Source organism: Cornus florida, unplaced genomic scaffold, assembly GCF_030987335.1.
Source record: "Cornus florida cultivar Cherokee Brave unplaced genomic scaffold, ASM3098733v1 CherokeeBrave_3.0.0_Hap2_Chr08, whole genome shotgun sequence".
NCBI classification, from domain to species: domain Eukaryota; kingdom Viridiplantae; phylum Streptophyta; class Magnoliopsida; order Cornales; family Cornaceae; genus Cornus; species Cornus florida.
Window position 1 is genome coordinate 36,666,765 of NW_026775578.1, and position 22,210 is coordinate 36,688,974.

Genomic DNA, 22,210 nt, shown 5'->3' on the forward strand with positions numbered 1-22,210 from the left:
TTATTATTATTATTATTAGTTAGCATTTTGTCATGCCTATCACATTTTCAAAACCCACTTAACATTGGCAATAGAGTAATAATATTTAGTCTTACTAAATAGATCAACTAAACAATGTAAAACAAAACTTAACCAATAGGTATATCTTGTGTAGTGTATGAGGGAGAAGTTACAGTAAATACTTTAAAATTATGTAGACAAGTTTTGAAAATCCTAAGTATGGAAATAATATCTACAAAATGGAATAGGTCGTGAACTTGTGATTGATAGCGTCAGAGCCCGTTAAAGATGAGAGACGTGTGCACAAGTCCATAAGAGGTAGGTCAGTTATTTTTTACTTGTTAAAGGAAATTGTTGACAATTTTATGTATAATAGGGGTCGTGTTTCCCATATGATGCATCTTATTATTTTCTACCCGTTATGCTGATTACTAAATTATTCGACTTCAAAAAAGAAATTTTTTGGGCAATAATAACACTAAATAATTATATTGGCCAGTCACACAAAGCAACTGCCCTGGACTTAAGGTTGTGGACAATTGGTAGTCTTTGTATGGCACATATGTCCATTTGAGACTAGTGGTTAGCCTTTGTGTGGAGCCTCCAAGATCTCTAATTTGTCTTTATCCACACCGGCCAATAGGATCACTACTATTATTATCAAATAAAAATTGAAGTTTGTGTTTGTGTGGGTGTGTTTTTGTGTGAGAATATTTTGCATATGAATAGTCCTGTGTGTGTTGAGACTAGGGGTTGCAAAATGAGTTAGAAATCGTCAATTAGTTTATATTCGTCCGCTTTTTTATGATTTTGGGTGAACCATATTTAAAATGGGTCAAAAATGAGTTAGGTAATTTTTAATCACTTAATTTGAGGATCAAGATAAGTTCATTATGGTTACCCATATTTAACCAATATTTCACCCAGCACATAATAAACAAATAATACACATCTATTCTATATTGCACTCAACTCATTTCTTTCTCTAAAATTCACTCACTCACGATTAGGGCAGCAAGTTGGGCTAGACCAACTCAGCCCAATCCCAACCCAACCTCAACCCGAAATCGGGTTGGGTTGGGCCAACCCGAATATTTTGGGCTGGTTTCACGGGTCCATTTTTTTTCCCCAAATATACAAATTATATTTTCCTTTTCCATATTTGTAAATATCAAAATTTTTAAGAAAATTTTATTTTTAAAACATCAATATTTTTTGTGGGTCAGTCAGGTTTCAAGGGTCATTTTTTTTTTTTTTTTTTTAACAAATATACAAATTACATTTTCCTTTTTGCAAGTTTGTAAAAATAAAATTTTTTAAGAAAATTTATATTTTTTAAACATCAATATTTTAGGCGGGTCAGCCGGGTTTTATGATTTTTTTTTTTTTTTTTTTTTCAAATATGCAAATTACATTTTCCTTTTCCGTGTTTGTAAACATCAAAATTTTTAAGAACATTTTATTTTTAAAACAACAATATTTTGGGCAAGTCTGCCGGGTTTCACAGGTCATTTTTTTTTTTCTACAAATATACAAATTACATTTTCCTTTCCCAAGTTTGTAAACATCAAAAATTTTATTTTTTAAACATCAATATTTTGGGCGGGTCGGCCGAGTTTCACAGGTCAAAATTATTTTTTTTTCCAAATATGCCAATTACATTTTCCTTTTCCATGTTTATAAATATCAAAATTTTTAAGAAATTTTATTTTAAAAATATCAATATTCTGGGTCGGCCATTTTTTTTTTTTTTACAGATTACATTTTCTTTTTCCAAGTTTGTAAACATCAAATTTATTTTTTTTTTCAACATCTATATTTTGGACGGGTCGGGCGGATTTCATGGGTCAAAATTTTTATTTTTATTTTTTTTTCAAATATGCAAATTACATTTTCTTTTTCCATGTTTGTAAACATCAAATTTTTTAAGAAAATTTTATTTTTAAAATATCAATAATTTAGGCACATCGGACGAGTTTCAAGGGTCAAAATTTATTTATTATTATTTTTTTCCCAAATATGCAAATTACATTTTCCTTTTCCAGGTTTGTAAACATCAAAGTTTTTAATAAAATTTTATTTTTAAAACATCAATATTTTGAGCGAATCGGTCGAATTTCATAGGACAAATTTTTTATTTTTTTTACAAATTACAATTTCCTTTTCCATGTTTATAAATATAAAAAATTTTAAGAAAGTTTTAATTTTTAAACATCAAAATTCCAGACGGGTCGGTAGGGTTTAATGGGTCAATTTTATTTATTGTTTTTTTCAAATATGCAAATTACATTTTCTTTTTCCATGTTTATAAACATCAAATTTTTAAATTTTTTTTTTTTTTTTAAATATCAAATATTTCTTCTCTTTCCTTCACTTCTCTCTAAAACGAGTCGATAAATATTACTGGGTTTGAGATTATTTTTTTTATTTGTTATAATATTTTTTAAAACCTTCCAAAAAAAAAAATAATAATAATAATAATAATAATAGTAATTAATGGGTTCACGGGTTATGATGGGTTGACCCCTATACATTTTTTACCCGTCCATTTTCAACCCGTTCAGAACGGGTCAAATATGAGTCTTAACCCATGTTTGACCCGCTCATTTTCAACCCAACCCGCTCATTTGCCACCCCTAGACCTCAACTGCATACCTTGTCAACATGCACCACCACACTAATAGGATCACCACTTCATTCAGTCAGAATACCACACATACATGCCATTTATTTAAATTAGTAGCATAATGCGTCTCATAGGCACAAAATCAAGAAAAAGATGGGGATGAGAACATATACATTGAGACATGAAATGTTTATTCTACAAAATTTAGGTACATAAATGACACAACTTTGATTCATTTTTCTATTTATTTTCTTTCAAAAAGGCCAATGTTTTGTTCCCACTAAACAACCCAAAAAGTTTCAATCATAGGAATAAATTAAACCATATGTCTAAACATTAATAACAAAGACAATAATGATATATAATGAACCCTATATTTGTAAAAGGTGGAAGAGTTCCATTACAGTCGTAGAGCTATATGTATTTAACCCTCATTCAGTTCAAAGGTCCACTAACAATGGGGTCAATCCACTACCCTGTTATCACAAGTACAGCTTCAAAAACAAATTTGTATCTATAACATAATATGATTCAAGAACTGGTATCTTAACTAGGTGGTTGTGAACTAATCCGAAATGCAGGAGTCGAAAAACAAGAACAAAGAAAGAAAGAGCGAAAGGGTGAAACAAAGACAAACACATCGCTATTGTGTTTCTGATAGCATCAATTTAGTCCACATAATGAATGGATTAGTTATCACAATTAATTAAAAAAAGAGTGATTAGCATATGGATATCATTAAAAATGCAAGGCTAACAGTTTCACAGAACAGGTTAAAGGCTGGCAATGATGGTGACATGCACATTCGAGCATACTAACTATTAACAGACGCAGCAAAACCTAACATGTAAATTATTGCTAATAAAAGAGTCTTTACCACTAAAAATATGGTCCTCTGTCATACGTAAGAAGGAATTCACTCAAATTAGTTGCTTCTTAACTACTTCATTGTTCTCAATACCGAAATCTAATTTGGGAAAGTAGATGGAACAAGTCATATAGCAAATATCAATCAGGCTTTCATAACAATCATCTGCTGATTGAAAACTATATCATCAAGTGAACCAGCCAGTTCATCTGGCCACGCTTTCACACCGTTCAATCCATTTGCATCACTGACATGCCCATGAAGACTAGCACAAGTGTAGAGAAACACACAAAATAATGCTATAAAACATTTAAGATGCAAAAATAAAATTGAACTATAACAACCATGCATAAATCCCAGTCAAGTAACAGCCAAATCTCAGTTACATATGCCAAATATTGTCACATTGTCACGGCAAAAGAAAAACCAGGTCAACAAGTTATAACCTAAATATTAAAACCTCCATTACATATCCCAAACATTGTCACGGCAAAAGAAAAACCAGTTCAACAAGTTATAACTTAAATATTAAAACTCCCATTACATATCCCAACCAAACATTACTTGGCGCCAAAAAAGAATGTTCAACCTATGTTCATCCACCAATGACCTGCAACCATTAGAAACAATCAACAAGCCAAACATAGACGCACTTAACTAGGCCCTAATAGCAACACCCCGATTAGTGGTAACACTAAAGAAAACAACAACAAAAAAATCAAACTGTCGTGCATCAACTAAAAATGAACAAAAGTGTACTTACAGAGTCAATCCTAAACTTTAGTTGTAGAAGTTAAACAGATAACACAAGACAATACATAACAATAGCATGCTTAACAACATCAAATGAACAAACAAGAATTATATATGATTAGATTCTTTTCAAGAAAGCGAGAATTTCTATATTTAGTTACGAAAATAGAGAGTACTTACTTCACTCCTTCAACCAAATATTCAACTTTGGAAATTTGGTCACCAAAGTTGTGTAGATAGAAGACATGTATCCGGGAAACATATGGGAGAGCTCCCATATGTTTCCCGAATACATATCTTCTATCTACACATGGGAGAGCTCCAAACCTGCTTCCTTTTTTGAAAATGACAAATTAAGATCTTCTTTTGCTTCCGAACCACTTCAGAACCAGCATGATGTAGATAATTCTTAACAATCTGAACATATGGAATTCCTCGTTAGGAATATATTGAGGGACCTCACGAGACTTATAATCAAATACCAACTTAGGAATTTTACAACCATGTCCCAACCACCATTACAACAATATGACGCTGCGACCTTGTTGAACTCCATCTTCATAAGATAATGAAACTTTATTAGCAAATCCTAGGTGATCACAAGCAGCAGACATTAATCCAGCCCTTTTCAAAGGGGTTCATTAACACCGGATGCCCCTTCAACTTCTCAGCCCTACAGAACAAAAATCAAATTATGAAACACCCATTACATAACAAAAACCATGGCAATGAAAGATATACAAACGAAGATTTACTTACGTAATGCCCAGCAAGTCGAACATGGCAAGGAAGTTGTCCCAATCAAGAGCCCTGCTAAAATCGTTATCTAGAATCGTCATCTAGAATCACGTAACATCCTTATCTAGAATCGTCAATTAGTTAGGCAAAAAAAACATACCTATTTTCTTTTTCCCCTACTCCACCCATTCCCATCAACTCTCTTCTTTCAGAAAAGAGACCTATATTATTAGAACAAAAGAGGAAAAGTTTTAAAAGCATTAATAAACTTGTAAAACATATATTCTGCAATTGAAAACTAAACTTCCAAGTCTTTAATTCCCATTAATAAATTGTTTGAGCATCACATCATAACAATATTATATATATGTATGTAGAAACAAAAACAAAAACAAAAATTCAGTATCTAAAACATGAATAAATAAACATAACCAATAGCTAGAAATGCCAATTAAAATTTTAAAAAAAGTAAAGAGTTTGTTACCTGATGACTGAGGAGACATGTTTCTTGAACCTTATTCTTGCTAAATGTTAAGGCCCGATGTTAACCCTAAAAATAAGAATAAACTCAAGTTGTGAGGAAGAGGTTTCACAATTTCACTAATAACAATTAAAACACCACCATCTGAGTACTATCTGTATCATGTATCAACCCAACCTAACTATATTTTCAGTCAAAATGTTGGACACCTATCCGTAGAAAGAGGTGTGATTAAGGATAGGTGTGATTAGCACATATTATACTCAGCTCTTATGTTAAATTAATCCAATAACAAAGTACAATGCATCAGTTTAGGAATAATCTTCAAAATTAACATATCAATATCCTGATATTCTGCATTCTAATAACAAAAGAAAATCAAAAACCAAAATTTGAAAATAAAAATATGGCAGAAAGATTGAATATATCCTTCATTGTATTTCTATGTGAAACAAAACATCCAGAATTTCTTAATGGGGTGGGCTAAATCAAAATATATCAACCAAAATCAACTGTTGTTTAATTCAATTTTAGTTAACTAACAATGTTTCTTTAGACAATTGATAGATTAAGGCATAGAAAATCCTATTTGGGTAATTAAAAAAAAAAAAAAAAATTACCAATTTATTTCTGAACAATTCACCACTCAGTACCCTATCTCTTCTTTTGACCAATTTACAAATCCTATTTGAGAATCTACTAGTGGAAGCAGAGTGTGAGGTAGTTCATGGCAAGCCCCTTCCAACACTACGGAATTCACTCAAAAGCATGCTTTTTCTAAGTATTTTAATTTTCAAGAAGTAACTTAGAGCTTTACCCTATATTAATTACTTTTGCTTGTCAAAGTTGTTATTATGAGTTTTTTTTTTTAGTTCTCAAAAGATTTGCTTCTTCAAAAAGCTTGGCATGTTGATAAAAATTATTTCAGATTCAATCTCTGCAGATTTCTAATCCAATTAACATTTTTTTTTTTCTTTTTTCATTCCCAGATTCAAATTTTCTTGTAGATATAATTGACACAAAAAAATAAATAAATAAATAAATAAATAGAAATAGAAGTTATAGAAATAAATAAATAAATAAAATTATTTATTTTGCTGAAATAAAATGTAGATTACGGTGATTACCTCAAAATGCAATGCAAGTTTTGTTACTTTATATTGTAAATATATATATATATATATATATATATATATTTAAAAAAGATCATTAAAAATTTCACCAAATAGGATATAGTTTGCAAAACAAGAACTACAGACCTTGATTAGTTGATTTAGAAAAAAATTTAAAACAAAACCCATACATACAAGTTAGCAGTTGCAGAGAGAGAGAGAGGGGCAAGCTTGAGAGTTGAGAGAAAGCGGGCCAGCGGTTGAAGCTTGCGATCGGCGAACCCGAACTGGAACAGCGGGCTATGGGAACTGAAAGATCTGGGTTTTGATTTTTTGAATAATCTGAAATGATATGCCGATATGGGTTTTGAACATTTGATTCTTGCAGACAGATAGATAAACTGAAATATATGGGTTTTGAACTTCTGATTCTTGTAGATTTTGTAGTTTGCACTGAGAGATGGGCAAGTTCAGAGTCGAGAACGAGAATGGAGATGGAGGCGATTGGGGAGGCTGAAATGATTTGCCCTAAATATATTTTGTTCTTATGGTGACCTATGCGACTGCCTTTGTCCCCTTCGATCAGGGCCGGCCCAGGGCTTATTTGGGTTGGGCTTTTATTTTAGTATGGTGGCTGAATTGATTTGGGTGTGGGCTGATTCTTTTAATAATTTTTTTTAGGTTGGACTAAAGTTTGTATAGTAAAAAATATATATTTTTAGTGGGCTCTAGCCCACCAGAGCTAACCCCTAGTTCGAAACCCTAGTTCAGGCAAGGACTCCGATTGAAAATAGATTTCAGCGATCTTCAGATTCCAAGGTAAAGGTGCCGATGGAATAGTAAAGGTACAATCTTTCGAAATAAATAGTAACGGTACAGTGCAACTGAGACTCTAAATATATAAATTTTATATATATGTATATATGTACACATGTGCATATGTGATGATACTTCATTGTCGCAATTGGAATAAAAAGAATCGCCTTTGTGCTCCTTATTCGAATAATGGGCTTTTTTCCGATGATGTGTTGGTTGAGATACTGTGTCGATTGCCGGAAAAGCCTCTGATTAGGTTCAAATGTGTATGCAAATCATGGGATTATATAATCTCTGTGTTTTGCTCTCTTCCTCTCTGTGGCTTTTTCTTCCGTACTTATGCTTTCCCACCTCGTATGCCCCTTGTAACCACACAGGCGAGCAACCAATCACGGGACGCATTTTTCCGTAATTTGAGGCGCTTTGACAACGAACAGCTCATTGATAATGTTTTTGTAGAAGACAACTGTGCCATTAGTGGTGGTGGTGGAGGATTTGTTGATTCTGAATTTTTGGCTAACTTACCATTCCAAACGACTAATGCAAATGACTTTCTTGACAGTTACAACGGCTTGTTTTTGTTCTTCAATGCCTCTGATTACCGGTACTATGTGTGCAACCCTGTGATGAGGCAATATGTGCTGATTCCCAAAGCCCGCAGCAACCGACAGTATCATATCTATGCGACATTGGCTTTTTTAACCACTCCTAGTCCCTCTGCTACAGAGTTGTACGCGTTGCACAATCCACAATGATAAAAATAAATAAATAAATAAAAAATAAAAAATAATAATAATAAATAAAAAAAAAAACACTTCTGTTGGACATATACCATTCTAATACTAGTTCGGTCCGGTTCACAGTTTTTTTTTTTTTAATGGGTGGTTTTATAAACAAAAGAAAATATGCACAAAAAAGGAGGAATCGCTCCAAACAACTAATCTAGAAGTAGACAAGCCCACTTCCAGATCAAGCAAACCGAAACAAAAAATTTCAACAATCAAGCTAATTGAATAATTCAAGCAGCTCCAAAAGATAAAAGCTATGAAGAAGAAGGATCTCCCAGATAACTTGCTTGACTAATTGATCCACATCTTCCTAGATACCTTGATGCAAAGATTTATTCCGAGCCTTCCAAATTATCCAAATGGTGACTGAAAACACAGTCCTAAGAATCTTAGATTTAGCGCTCTTTGTAGAAGCATTAAGCAAAAACCAATCCACAATCTGATCCATAGAGATGAAGTCCTGCAACAGATATTTAAACAATTTGAACAGATCCTTCCAAACCTTATTCGCCAATGGACAAGAGCAGAACAAATGAGCATTAAAATCTACATTAGCAAAACAATTGTGACACACTAAAGGCACCTGTAAACCCCTCTTTTGCAAATTCACAAAGGAAATATTTTTATTCAACATAATAATATGAACAACCACAGCAGTCCAAGGTCTACAACCTTCCAACAAAGCTTAAAACATTTCAGCTTCTGATCCCACAATCTGCACACTTCCCATGCTACTTTCAAAGAAAAAACGCCATGCTGCCAAAGAATAGTGTCTTGACCAGCATTTATCTGCAATCTAAAAATAAAATCTCTACCCAAGGAAGGAAAAAACTCTGAAAAACGCCATTGATTTCCATGAACAATGGACTCAACCTTAGCCATAGAATCAAAATTTCTAAAAAACACTACCCCAAATCTCTGAGCAATCGAAAGAGAAGCACACCAAGGATCATGAAGCAAATTGAAAGACTTCCCACTGCCCACTTTAAATATAAGGTGAGGCAACAACTGATCTCGGACCTCCAAAATCTGTTTCCAAATAACTGAATCAGAATTTCTAGAATTAATTGTCCAGAAATTAGAAGAAGTAAAGTATCTAGCCTGCAGCCACTTAATCCAGAGATTATCTTTCTTTTCAACAAAATCCCAACAGATCGAAAGCTTAGAAGCAACATCAATGTCATTGATCCGACGGAGAATGTCACTAATCCGACGGAGATTAAAACCTCATTAATCATGAGGAAGCGTAACCTGACTCCATTTAATCTAAGACATCTTAGTACTCCCTGTTTTACCACTCCATAAAAATTTCTTAAACTTCTTTTCGAGAGTGATCCTACAGCCCCATGGAATTTTAAAGCCAAACAACCAATGATAAAGAAAAGAGTAAGGGACTGATCTCAAAAGCTCAATCCTACCAGCCATAGAAAGATTAAGAGTGTTCTAGTGATTCAACCGAGCATCAACTTTGTCAATTAGAGGCTTGTAATCAGAACTTCTCAAAGATCTATTAGCCAAAGGGATACCCAGATATTTGAAAGGGAAATTTTCTTCTCTGAACTTCAAAACTTACAGAATCCGATTCTTACACCGAACCGCTTTAGAAAAAATTATTGAGCTCTTATCATTATTTATAGAGAGACCAGTGGCACTTGTAAATTTCTCAAATACATCCACAATTGATCGAGCAGTACCTATTCCAGCCTTAACAACAATAAGCAAATCATTGGCATAAAGAGCATGAGAAATCTTCAAACCAGAATTGACAGCCGCGTTATAGAGCTTAATGGATCCATCATATACTAGCTGCCATAAGGGAAAATAAATGCTCAACAACTAAAGTAAAAAGCAATGGGGAAAGAGAACATCCCTGTCTCAGGCCCCTAGAAGCTGAGAAGAAACCGGCAGGTAATCCATTACAGAGCACAGAGAAATTAACATTAGAGACACACTTCATACACCAAGAAATCCATTTGTCACTAAACCCATGAAGGGTCATAATATTTTCAAGAAAACTTCACTCAACCGAATCAAAAGCTTTTTTCAAGTCTACCTTCAGAGCCATAAATGGATCCCACCTCTTGAGACCAAAACCTTTAATCATATCCGTCACAAGAATAATATTATCATGAATCCGACGCCCTTTAACAAACGCAGATTGCTCCAAACCAACCAAAGTGGACAGCACACTTCTAAGCCTATTAGCTAAAATTTTAGCAATGATCTTATAGGTAAAATTACACAAAGAAATAGGCCTATAGTTAGCAATATTATCACCATGACCCTCCTTTGGAATTAAAGTAAGGAAAGTAGCTTTAACCCCAAGAGGCATAAAATTATTATGAAAGAAAAACATCACTGTAGCAAGAACATCAATCCCAACAATAGTCCAATACCTTTGAAAAAACCTTGCTGGGAAACCACTTAGACCTGGTGATTTATCTAGATTAAAATTCATCACTACGTTTTTGACTTCTTCAGCACTGATATCACAGTTCAAAGTGCTACCAGCCTCCTCAGAGAGAGACTTTCTAGGCCTTCTAACCGAATTATCAACAGAGTTCGAAGTAGAAAACAAATTTTCAAAGAAATTGTCCAGCCAATCCTTAATAACCTTTAGATCTTCCGAAACCTCCCCATCTGTATTTTTCAAACAAGTAATAGCATTATTACATCTACGTTGCTTCACCACATTATGAAAGAATGCTGAACATTTATCTCCCTCCTAAAGCCAAGTAAGACGAGATTTCTGAGTCCAAACCACTTCCTCAAGATCACAAGAATGCTGAAGATCAAGGCTTAAAGCTCTCTCCTTATCAATCAAGTCTTGATTCAGATGATCATTCAGAAACTGAAGCTGCACCACCTCAAGATCATGTCTAGCAACCTTAACTTGCTCAGAGGTTGTGCTTTTCTTGAGATTCCAAACCTTAATAGCAGTTTTTATCTCTCTAAGCTTCCTTTACAGCTGATGAAAAGGATTTCCAGAGACGGGACAACTCCAAGCTTGAGCTACAACATCCTCAACTTCATGCTGCAAGCACCAAATCTTCAGAAATTTAAAGGGATTAGGTACTTCAGAACAGTCCATATGCCACTTAACTGCCAAACCATAATGGTCAGACAAAGAAGCGTAAGTGAGATAAGTTTTGGAATCTGTGAATAAATTGAACCAACTATCATTAGCCAAAACTCTATCCAACTTAGCATTAATTCTCTTCTGAATCCTTTGCTTATTACACCAGGACCAAGTCTCACTATCAATTGGAATGTCTTCCATTTTTAGGTCCTTAACAAGTAAGTTAAATTCATCAAGATTGGCTGAGGAACCCTCAAACCACCTAATTTCTCTTTATGAAAACAAACCATATTCCAGTCTCCTAAAGCAAGCCAAGGCCCCTCCACCAAAGAAGCATGAATTTTCAAATCAGACCACAATACCTTCCTTTCTTGAACTGTGTTAGCAGCATAGATAGCAGAAACCCAAAATGTGAGACTTGAATGAAAATGTTTAACTTTAAGAAGCATAGTTTGAGCCTCCTCTTTCACTAAAATAACATCAAAAACAACCTTATTCCACCCAATCCAGATCTTCCCTAACGTATTCGCCATATAATTAGCCATCCAATTCCAAGGAGAACAAATTTTATTCTGAACACGAACTGCTTTCATAACTTTAACTCTAGTCTCCACCAAAACAACCAAGGCAAACTATTTAGCAAAAACCCATTGCCTAACTTCTTTCTGCATAGAGGGTCTATTAAGCCCTCTAACATTCCAACAACCAATTATGCGCACATACGATCATGATCCAACATACTAGTACAAAAATACTACTAGTCAAAAGTGGATTTAACTAATATTATCAAAAAAAAAAAAAAAAAAAAAAAAAACGTGTCTTGGAATTTAGAGATCCAATTGAAATGAATTTTGCAAGCCGTGACATATTAATCTCTCTCATTTATTCAAACAAGTGGGCTGATTATTTAGAAAATTAGGCAAATTTCACACCATTATCTCAAATCTCAATAGTAGAAAACTTTTATCTCAAGATAAAAGAAGAAGAAGAAGAATAAATTTATAATAAGAACAATTATTAAAGATTCTTAAGTGATTATTTGCCATGTCTTTTTATTATTATTATTATTAGTTAGCATTTTGTCATGCCTATCACATTTTCAAAACCCACTTAACATTGGCAATAAAGTAATTATATTTAGTCTTACTAAATAGATCAACTAAACAATGTAAAACAAAACTTAACCAATAGGTATATCTTGTGTAGTGTATGAGGGAGAAGTTATAGTAAATACTCTACAATTATGTAGACAAGTTCTGAAAATCTTAAGTACGGAAATAATATCTACAGAATGGAATGGGTCGTGAACTTGTGATTGATAGCGTCAGAGCCCGTTAAAGATGTGAGACTTGTGCACAATCCATAAGAGGTAGGTCAGTTATTTTTTACTTGTTGAAGGAAAATGTTGACAATTTTATGTATAATAGGGGTCGTGTTTCCCATATAATGCATCTTACTATTTTCTACCCGTTATACTGATTACTAAATTATTCGACTTCAAAAAAGAAATTTTTTGGGCAATAATAGCACTAAATAATCATATTGGCCAGTCACACAAAGTAACTGTCCTGGACTTAAGGTTGTGGACAATTGGTAGTCTTTGTATGGCACATAGTCCATTTGAGACTAGTGGTTAGCCTTTGTGTGAAGCCTCCAAGATCTCTAATTTGTCTTTATCCACACCGGCCAATAGGATCACCACCATTATTATCAAATAAAAATTGAAGTTTGTGTTTGTGTGGATGTGCTTTTGTGTGAAAATATTTTGCATATGAATGTGTGTGTTGAGACTAGGAGTTGCAAAATGAGTTAGAAATCGTCAATTAGTTCATATTCGTTCACTTTTTTATGATTTTGGGTGAACCATATTTAAAATGGGTCAAAAATGAGTTAGGTAATTTTTAATCACTTAATTAGAGGGTCAAGATGGGTTCATTATGGTTACCCATATTCAACCCATATTTCACCTAGCACATAATAGATAAACAATACACATTTATTCTATATTACACTCAATTCATTTCTTTCTCTAAAATTCACTCACTCACCATTAGGGCAGCAAGTTGGGTTAACCCAACCCAGCCCAATCCAAACCCAACCTCAACCCGAAATCAGGTTGGGTTGGGCCAACCCGAATATTTTGGGCTGGTTTCACGGGTCCATTTTTTTTTCCTCAAATATGCAAATTATATTTTCTTTTTCCGTATTTGTAAATATCAAAATTTTTAATAAAATTTTATTTTTAAAACATCAATATTTTTGGTGAGTCGATCGGGTTTCATGGGCTATATTTTTTTTTTTTTTTTAACAAATACACAAATTACATTTTCCTTTTTCAAGTTTGTAATAATAAAATTTTTTAAGAAAATTTATATTTTTTAAACATCAATATCTTAGGCGGGTCAGCCGGGTTTTTTTTTTTTTCGAATATGCAAATTACATTTTCTTTGTCCGTGTTTATAAACATCAATATTTTGGGCGAGTCGGCCGGGTTTCATAGGTCATTTTTTTTTCCTACAAATATACAAATTACATTTTCCTTTCCCAAATTTGTAAACATCAAAAATTTTATTTTTTAAATATCAATATTTTGGGCGGGTCGGCCGGGTTTCAAGGGTCAAAATTTTTATTTTTATTTTTTTTTCAAATATGCAAATTACATTTTCTTTTTCATATTTGTAAATATAAAAATTTTTAAGAAAATTTAATTTTAAAAATATCAATATTTTGGGTCGGTCATTTTTTTTTTTACAAATTACATTTTCCTTTTCCAAGTTCGTAAACATCAAATTTTTTATTTTTTCAACATCCATATTTTGGACGGGTCGGGCGAGTTTCATGGGTCAAAATTTTAATTTTAATTTTTTTTTTCAAATATGCAAATTACATTTTCCTTTTCCATATTTGTAAACATCAAATTTTCTAACAAAATTTTATTTTTAAAACATCAATATTTTAGGCACGTCGGACGAATTTCAAGAGTCAAAAATTATTTATTATTATTATTTTTCCAAATATGCAAATTACATTTTCCTTTTCTAGGTTTGTAAACATCAAAGTTTTTAAAAAAATTTTATTTTTAAAACATCAATATATTTTGAGTCAGCGGATTTCATGGGACAAATTTTTTATTTTTTTTTACAAATTACATTTTCCTTTTCCATGTTTGTAAATATAAAAAATTTTAAGAAAATTTTAATTTTTACAAAATTTCAGACGGAGCATTCAGGTTTAATGGATCAATTTTTTAATTCTTTTTTCAAATATACAAATTACATTTTCTTTTTCCATGTTTATAAACATCAAATTTTTAAATTTTTTTTTTTTTAAATATCAAATATTTCTTCTCTTTCCTTCACTTCTCTCTAAATCGAGTCGGTAAATATTACTAGGTTTGGGATTGTTTTTTTTATTTGTTATTATATTTTTTAAAACCTTCTAAAAAACAAAAATTAATAATAATAATAATAATAATAATTAATGAATTCACGGATCATGATAAGTTGACCCCTATTCATTTTTTACCCGCCTATTTTCAACCCGTTCAGAGCGGGTTGAATATGAGTCTTGACCCATGTTTGACCCGCTCATTTTCAACCCAACCCAAACCCGGCCCCACTCGCCCATTTGCCACCCCTAGACCTCAATTGCGTACCTTGTCAACATGCACCACAACACTAATAGGATCACACTTCAATCAGTCAGAATACCATACACACATGCCATTAATTTAAATTAGTAGCATAATGCGTCTCATAGGCACAAAATCAAGAAAAAGATGGGGATGAGAACATATACATTGAGACATGAAATGTTTATTCTACAAAATTTAGGTACATAAATGACACAACTTTGATTCATTTTTCTATTTATTTTCTTTCAAAATGGCCAATGTTTTGTTCCCACTAAACAACCCAAAAAGTTTCAATCATAGTAATAAATTAAACCATATGTCTAAACATTAATAACAAAGACAATAATGACATATAATGAACCCTATATTTGTAAAAGGTGGAAGAGTTCCATTACAGTCGTAGAGCTATATGTATTTAACCCTCATTCAGTTCAAAGGTCCACTAACAATGGGGTCAATCCACTACCCTGTTATCACAAGTACAGCTTCAAAAACAAATTTGTATCTATAACATAATACGATTCAAGAACTGGTATCTTTACTAGGTGGTTGTGAACTAATCCGAAATGCAGGATTCAAAAAACAAGAACAAAGAAAGAAAGAGCGAAAGGGTGAAACAAAGACAAAACACATCGCTATTGTGTTTCTGATAGCATCAATTTAGTCCACATAATGAATGGATTAGTTATCACAATGAATTAAAAAAAGAGTGATTAGCATATGGATATCATTAAAAATGCAAGGCTAACAGTTTCACAGAACAGGTTGAAGGCAGGCAATGATGGTGACACTATTAACAGACGCAGCAAAACCTAACATGTGAATTATTGCTAATAAAAGAGTCTTTACCACTAAAAATATGGCCCTCTGTCATATGTAAGAAGGAATTCACTCAAATTAGTTGCTTCTTAACTACGTCATTGTTCTCTCTACCGAAATCTGATTTGGGAAAGTAGATGGAACAAGTCATATAGCAAGTATCAATCAGGCTTTCATAACAATCATCTGCTGATTGAAAACTATATCATCAAGTGAACCAGCCAGTTCATCTGGCCACGCTTTCACACCGTTCAATCCATTTGCATCACTGACATGCCCATGAAGACTAGCACAAGTGTAGAGAAACACACAAAATAATGCTATAAAACATTTAAGATGCAAAAATAAAATTGAACTATAAAAACCATGCATTAATCCCAGTCAAGTAACAGCCAAATCTCAGTTACATATCCCAAATATTGTCACATTGTCACGGCAAAAGAAAAACCAGGTCAACAAGTTATAACCTGAATATTAAAACCTCCATTACATATCCCAAACATTATCACGGCAAAAGAAAAACCAATTCAACAAGTTATAACTTAAAATATTAAAACTCCCATTACATATCCCAACCAAACATTACTTGGCGCCAAAAAAGAATGTTCAACCTATGTACATCCACCAATGTACTGCAACCATTAGAAACAATCAACAAGCCAAACATAGACGCACTTAACTAGGCCCTAATAGCAACACCCCGATTAGTGGTAACACTAAAGAAAACAACAAAAAAATCAAACTGTCGTGCATCAACTAAAAATGAACAAAAGTGTACATACAGAGTCAATCCTAAACTTTAGTTGTAGAAGTTAAACAGATAACAAAAGACAATACATAACAATAACATGCTTAACAACATCAAATGAACAAACAAGAATTATATATGATTAGATTCTTTTCAAGAAAGCGAGAATTTCTATATTTAGTTATGAAAATAGGGAGTACTTACTTCACTCCTTCAACCAAATATTCAACTTTGGAAATTTGGTCACCAAAGTTGTGTAGATAGAAGACATGTATCCAGGAAACATATGGGAGAGCTCCCATATGATTCCCGCATACATATCTTGTATCTACACATGGGAGAGCTCCAAACCTGCTTCCTTTTTTGAAAATGACAAATTAAGATCTTCTTTTGCTTCAGAACCGCTTCAGAACCAGCATGATGTAGATAATTCTTAACAATCTGAACATATGGAATTCCTCGTTAGGAATATATTGAGGGACCTCACGAGACTTATAATCAAATACCAACTTAGGAATTTTACGACCATGTCCCAAACACCATTAGAACAATATGATGCTGCGACCATGTTGAACTCCATCTTCATAAGATAATGAGACTTTATTAGCAAATCCTAGGTGATCACAAGCAGCAGACATGAATCCAGCCCTTTTCAGAGGGGTTCATTAACACCAGATGCCCCTTCAACTTCACAGCTCTACAGAACAAAAATCAAATTATGAAACACCCAAATTATTACATAACAAAAACCATGGCAATGAAAGATATACAAACGAAGATTTACTAACGTAATGCCCAGCAAGTCGAACATGGCAAAGAAGTTGTCCCAATCAAACAGCCCTGCTAGAATCGTCATCTAGAATCGTCATCTAGAATCACGTAACATCCTTATCTAGAATCGTCAATTAGTTAGGCAAAAAAAACATACCTATTTACTTTTTCCCCTACTCCACCCATTCCCATCAACTCTCTTCTTTTAGAAAAGAGACCTATATTATTAGGACAAAAGAGAAAAAGTTTTAAAAGCATTAATAAACTTGTAAAACATATATTCTGCAATTGAAAACTAAACTTCCAAGTCTTTAATTCCCATTAATAAATTGTTTGAGCATCACATCATAACAATATTATATATATGTATGTAGAAACAAAAACAAAAACAAAAATTCAGTATCTAAAACATGAATAAATAAACATAACCAATAGCTAAAAATGCCAATTAAAATTTTAAAAAAAGTAAAGAGTTTGTTACCTGATGACTGAGGAGACATGTTTCTTGAACCTTGTTCTTGCTAAATGTTAAGGCCCGATGCTAACCCTAAAAATAAAAAAACACTCAAGTTGTGAGGAAGAGGTTTCACAATCTCACTCATAACAATAAAAAAACCACCATCTAAGTACTATCTGTATCATGTATCAACCCAACCCAACTATGCTTTCAGTTAAATTAATCCAATAACAAAGTACAATGCATCAGTTTAGGAATAATCTTCAAAATTAACATATCAATGTCCTGATATTCTGCATTCTAATAACAAAAGAAAATCAAAAACCAAAATTTGAAAATAAAAATATATCATAAAGATTGAATATATCCTTCATTGTATTTCTATGTGAAACAAAACATCCAGAATTTCTTAATGGGGTGGGATAAATCAAAATATATCAACCAAAATTAACGGTTATTTAATTCAATTTTAGTTAACTAACAATGTTTCTTTAGACAATTGATAGATTAAGGCATAGAAAATCCTATTTGGCTAATTAATAAAAAAAAATTACCAATTTATTTATGAACAATTCACCACTCAGTACCCTATCTCTTCTTTTGACCAATTTACAAATCCTATTTGAGAATCTACTAGTGGAAGCAGAGTGTGAGGTAGTTCATGGCAAGCCCCTTCCAACACTACGGAATTCACTCAAAAGCATGCTTTTTCTAAGTATTTCAATTTTCAAGAAGTAACTTAGAGCTTTACCATGTATTAATTACTTTTGCTTGTCAAAGTTCTTGTAATGATTTTTTTTTAGTTCTCAAAAGATTTGCATCTTCAAAACACGCTTGATAAAAATTATTTCAGATTCAATCTCTGCATATTTCTAATCCAATTCAGATTTTTTTTTTTTTTTTTTTTTTTTCTTTTTTCATGCCCAGATTCAAATTTTCTTGTAGACATAATTGACAAAATAAAAAAAAATAAAATAAAAAAATAGAAATAGAAGTTATAGAAATAAAAAATAAATAAATAAATATTTATTTTGCTGAAATAAAATGTAGATTACGGTGATTACCAATTTTGTTACTTTATATTGTAAATATATATATATTAAAAAACGATCATTAAAAATTTCACCAAATAGGATACAGTTTGCAAAACACGAACTACAGACCTTGATTAGTTGATTTAGAAAAAAATTTAAAACAAAACCCATACATACAAGTTAGCAGTTGCAGAGAGAGAGAGAGAGAGAGGGGCAACCTTGAGAGTTGAGAGACAGCGGGCCAGCGGCTGAAGCTTGCGATCGGCGAACCCGAACTGGAACAGCGGGCGATGGGAACTGAAATATCTGGGTTTTGATTTTTTGAATAATCTGAAATGATATGCCGATATGGGTTTTGAACATTTGATTCTTGCAGACAGATAGATAAACTGAAATATATGGGTTTTGAACTTCTGATTCTTGTAGATTTTGTAGTTTGCACAGAGAGGGGCAAGTTCAGAGTCGAGAACGAGAATGGAGATGGAGGCGATTGGGGAGGCTGAAATGATTTGCCCTAAATATATATTGTTTTTATGGTGACCTAGGCGACTGCCTTCGACGCCTTCGGTCAGGGCCGGCCCAGGGTTTATTTGGGTGGGCTTTATTTTGGTGGCTGAATTGATTTGGGTGTGGGCTAATTCTTTTAATAATTTTTTTTAGGTTGGACTAAAATTAGTATGGTAAAAATTATATATTTTTAGTGGGCTCTAGCCCACCAGAGCTAACCCCTAGTCCGAAACCCTAGTTCAGGCGAGGACTCCGATTGAAGATAGATTTCAGCGATCTTCAGATTCCAAGGTAAAAGTGCCGATGGAATAGTAAAGGTACAATCTTTCGAAATAAATAGTAACGGTACAGTGCAACTGAGACTCTAAATATATATATTTTATATATATGCATATATGTATACATGTGCATATGTGACGATACTTCATTGTCGCAATTGGAATAAAAAGAATCGCCTTTGTGTTCCTTATTCGAATAATGGGCTTTTTTTCCGATGATGTGTTGGTTGAGATACTTTATCGATTGCCGGAAAAGCCTCTGATTAGGTTCAAATGTGTACGCAAATCAAGGGATTATCTACTCTCTGTGTTTTGCTCTCTTCCTCTCTATGGCTTTTTCTTCCGTACTTATGCTTTCCCACCTCATATGCCCTTTGTAACCACAAAGGCGAGCAACCAATCACGGGATGCATTTTTCCGTAATTTGAGGCGCTTTGACAACGAAGAGTTCATTGATTATGTTTCTGTAGCAGACAACTGTGGCATTAGTGGTGGTGGTGGAGGATTTGTTGATTCTGAATTTTTGGCTAACTTTCCATTCCAAACGACTAATGCAAATGACTTTCTTGACAGTTGCAATGGCTTGTTTTTGTTCTTCAATACCTCTGATTGCCGGTACTATGTGTGCAACCCTGTGATGAGGCAATATGTGCCGATTCCCAAAGCCCGCAGCGACCAGCAGCATCATATCTATGCAGCATTGGCTTTTAACCCCTCCTAGTCCCTCTGCTACAAAGTTGTACGCCTAATTTTGTGCACCCCTAATTGTAATCCCCATACCCCAATTATGTGCCCATACGATCATGATCCAACAGACTAGTACAAAAATACTACTAGTCAAAAGTGGATTTAACTAATATTATCAAAAATAAAAAAAAACATATCTTGGACTTTAGAGATAGATTGAAATGAATTTTGCAAGCCATGACATATTATCTCTCTTATTTATTCAAACAAGTGGGCTGATTATTTAGAAAATTAGGCAAATTTCACACCATAATCTCAAATCGCAATGGTAGAAGACTTTCATCTCAAGATAGAAGAAGAAGAAAAAGAAATCTATAATAAGAACAATTTTTTAAGATTCTTAAGTGATTATTTACCATGTCTTTTTTTATTATTTTATCATTATTATTAGTTAGCATTTTGTCTTGCCTATCACATTTTCAAAACCCACTTAACATTGGCAATAGAGTAATAATATTTAGTCTTACTAAATAGATCAACTAAACAATGTAAAACAAAACCTAACCAATAGGTATATCTTGTGTAGTGCATGGGGGAGAAGTTACAGTAAATACTTTAAAATTATGTACACAAGTTTTGAAAATCGTAAGTATAGAAATAATATCTACAGAATGGAATGGGTCATGGACTTGTGATTGATAGTGTCAGAGTCCGTTAAGGATGAGAGACGTGTGTAGGCCAGTTACTTTTTACTTGTTGAAAGAAATTGTTGACACTTGTATGTATAATAGGGATCGTGTTTTCCATATAATGCATCTTATTATTTTCTACCCGTTATATTGATTACTAAATTATTCGACTTCAAAAAAGAAATTTTTTGGGCAATAATAACACTTAATAATCATATTGGCCAGTCACACAAAGAAACTGTCCTGGACTTAAGGTTATGGACAATTGGTAGTTTTTATATGGCACATATGTCCATTTGAGACTAGTGGTTAACCTTTGTGTGGAGCCTCCAATATCTCTAATTTCTCTTTATCCACACCAGCCAATAGAATCACCACCATTATTATCAAATAAAAATTGAAGTTTGTGTTTGTGTGGGTGTGTTTTTATGTGAGAATATTTTGCATATGAAATTATGAATAGTCATGTGTGTGTTGAGAACAGGGGTTGCAAAATGAGTTAGAAATCATCAATTAGTCCATATCCGTCTGCTTTTTTAAGATTTTGGGTAAACCATATTTAAAATGGGTCAAAAATGAGTTAGGTAATTTTTAATCACTTAATTTGAGGGTCAAGATGAGTTCATTATGGTTACCCATATTTAACCCATATTTCACCCAACAAATAATAGACACACAATACACATCTATTTTATATTACACTCAACTCATTTCTCTTTCTAAAATTCACTTACTCACGATTTGGGCTGCAAGTTGGGTTGGCCCAACCCAACCCAGCTCAGTCCCAACCCAACTTCAACCCGAAATCGGGTTGGGATGGGCCAACCCGAATATTTTGGGCTGGTTTCACGGGTCCATTTTTTTTCCCCCAAATATGCAAATTACATTTTCCTTTTCCATGTTAGTAAACATCAAAATTTTTGAGAAAATTTTATTTTTAAAACATCAATATTTTTGGCGAGTCGGTCGAGACTCAGGAGTATTTTTTTTTTTTTACAAATATACATATTACATTTTCCTTTTTCAAGTTTGTAAAAATAAAATTTTTTAAGAAAATTTATATTTTTATTTTGAGCTGGTCGGCTATGATACCCCCGGAATTTCTGATGCGGGTTGGCCAGGCCCACGCCCGATTACCCGAGGATATCAAACCAATTAGCAATAAACGAACACAGAATACAATTAAGATAAACATGAATAAATAAAACTGTTGAAAAGAAACTAAGTAGATAATCCAAAACTGAAACCTCATAATAAAATTTTGGCAAAAATGCAAAAAAACCCCCTGAACTATTACGAATCCGCATTTTACCCCCCTGAACTAT

The 22,210-nt window shown here is 33.0% G+C and overlaps 2 long non-coding RNA genes across 5 annotated transcripts; both read right to left on the minus strand.

Annotated features, from left to right (window-relative positions):
• Positions 1-1,882: 1,882 nt before the first annotated feature.
• LOC132271307 (uncharacterized) lies at positions 1,883-19,238 on the minus strand. 4 transcript variants are annotated; one of them, XR_009469697.1, is made up of 7 exons: positions 18,902-19,238; positions 17,715-17,780; positions 5,146-5,206; positions 5,007-5,057; positions 4,750-4,920; positions 4,428-4,664; positions 1,883-4,104 (listed from the first exon to the last, which is right to left on the minus strand). It is a non-coding gene; the product is annotated as an uncharacterized LOC132271307 (long non-coding RNA). The 4 variants fall into 4 exon arrangements; XR_009469698.1 differs by having other exon boundaries at positions 4,428-4,836; XR_009469695.1 differs by having other exon boundaries at positions 4,428-4,920.
• Positions 13,535-17,384, minus strand: LOC132271308 (uncharacterized). Its single transcript, XR_009469699.1, has 2 exons — positions 17,251-17,384; positions 13,535-17,159 (listed from the first exon to the last, which is right to left on the minus strand). It is a non-coding gene; the product is annotated as an uncharacterized LOC132271308 (long non-coding RNA).
• Positions 19,239-22,210: the final 2,972 nt, after the last annotated feature.